This window comes from Notolepis coatsorum (genome assembly GCF_963971535.1).
Source record: "Notolepis coatsorum genome assembly, chromosome: 1".
Lineage (NCBI taxonomy): Eukaryota > Metazoa > Chordata > Actinopteri > Aulopiformes > Paralepididae > Notolepis > Notolepis coatsorum.
In genome coordinates, this window is record NC_140165.1 from 3865846 (window position 1) to 3868598 (window position 2753).

Consider the following 2753-nt stretch of genomic DNA (forward strand, 5'->3'; position numbering starts at 1 on the left):
AGTTTCGATCTGCCCCATACGCGGGAGACATTTAAGGCCCATTTAAAAATACACTTTTATTCCCTAGCCCTAGATTAATCCTGATTCTCCCACACCCTAACCCACACACTCCCATGCAATTTTATCCTGCCCCCTCCCTCTTGTATCTCTTCGTGTGCTCCTCTGTCCCCGGTGTGCTGTACTGTACTTTGTGCTGCCCTATCCGCTTGTCCTATTTTCTGAATGTACTGTCCTGTCCTGTTGTGCCTTTTTGTATTTGGGTATTTTATAGGACATTGATTTTATGCTTTGACTGTACTGTACAGCACTTTGGTTGGCTCTCGAGCTTTTAAATGTGCTCTATAAATAAATTACTTCACTTGACTTGATATCACACACACACACACACACACACACGCACACGCACACACCTTGGCCCCCACCTTCAGACTGCCGTCGTTGAACAGGTCTTCGGTAACTTTACAGGCTATGAGGGCGTTCGGCAGCTCAGTGAACTGGACCGTGGCTTCCCCTGCGCTTCTCTCTGCCTGCTGCATCGCGACTTGTGTGAGATTCCTGTAAAGAGGAGGAACTGCTGTCAATGTTGTTAACGTTATTATGTCACTACACTATTATCATCAATACAATCATAGAATAGATGTGTTTATATCATTATCAATATCAATACAATCATAGAATATAGAATAGATCGTTTTAACGTTATTACATACTAAACGATCATGATCAATACAATCATAGAATGTTAACGTTATATATCATTATCAATACAATCGTAGAATATAGAATAGATGTTTTAATACATACTAAACTATCATTATCAATACAATCATAGAATATAGAATAGATGTTTTAACGTTATTACATACTAAACTATCATTATCAACACAATCATAGAATATAGAATATAGATGTGTTAACGTTATATCAATACAATCGTAGAATATATGTTTTAACGTTATTACATACTAAACTATCCTTATCAATACAATCATAGAATATAGAATAGATGTGTTAACGTTATTACATATTAAACTATCATTATCAATACAATCATAGAATATAGAATAGATGTTTTAACGTTATTAGTTATTACATACTAATCTATCCTTATCAATACAATCATAGAATATAGAATAGGTGTTAACGTTATTACATACTAAACTATCCTTATCAATACAATCATAGAATATAGAATAGATGTGTTAACGTTATTACATACTAAACTATCCTTATCAATACAATCATAGAATATAGAATAGATGTGTTAACGTTATTACATATTAAACTATCATTATCAATACAATCATAGAATATAGAATAGATGTTTTAACGTTATTACATACTAAACTATCCTTATCAATACAATCATAGAATATAGAATAGATGTTTTAACGTTATTACATACTAAACTATCCTTATCAATACAATCATAGAATATAGAATAGATAGATGTGTTAACGTTATTACATATTAAACTATCATTATCAATACAATCATAGAATATAGAATAGATGTTTTAACGTTATTACATACTAAACTATCCTTATCAATACAATCATAGAATATAGAATAGATGTTTTAACGTTATTACATACTAAACTATCCTTATCAATACAATCATAGAATATAGAATAGATAGATGTGTTAACGTTATTACATAGTACTAAACTATCCTTATCAATACAATCATAGAATATAGATAAACTATCATTATCAATACAATCATAATATAGAATAGATGTGTTAACGTTATTACATACTAAACTATCCTTATCAATACAATCATAGAATATAGAATATATGTTTTAACGTTATTACATACTAAACTATCATTATCAATACAATCATAGAATATAGAATAGATGTTTTAATGTTATATTAGACTATCATTATCAATACAATAATGTAGAATAGATTAGATCGTGTGGCTACCAGTTACCACATTGTGAATAGAAGCGGAATAGAACAATACACTGACGATGTAACGTTACATAATTCGTCAAACATTATTATTGCTCAGGAGGATATATATATAACTATATTATTATTACTGCAGTCATACATACCGACGTATTTTCCTCTAATGAAACGTGTGTTAGACGTTATTTCTTGACAGTTCCGAGTTAGTTAGTGGAGTTAGTCTTGTATCCATCGGTCTGCAGATATGCTAGTAATATACCAACAGTAACATCCCTACTGGGAGCTAGGCTAACAGGCTAAAAGGCTAACAGGCTAAGCTAACAGGCTAAAAGGCTAGGCTAACAGGCTAACAGGCTAGGCTAACAGGCTAGGCTAACAGGCTAGGCTAACAGGCTAGGCTAACAGGCTAGGCTAACAGGCTAAGAGGCTAGGCTAACAGGCTAAGAGGCTAACAGGCTAGGCTTAACCAGTGGTGGGGTCTCAGATATTGCTGTATAATAACAACATTACCTTCACTGTGTTTGTCACGAATAAAGCCCGAGGAACTATGAATTATAATTCTCTCAAAGGTTACGCTTGAAGTGGTACAATATGAATGTTGTCGTGTATAAAATAGACCAGAAAAGAGAAGCGAGGGTAATGTTATTAAAATTAGCACAGGCCCAGCTGCGTGATTACATATGCACGCCGCATTTCTCAGAGACGCTCTCTGATTGGCACTGACTGACGCTCTCTGATTGGCACTGACTGACGCTTTCTGATTGGCCACTGACGCGTTTGCCCAATCCGTGACGAGCTATGTCTTTGCCCATTTCCTCGTCAAACAGCCTGCA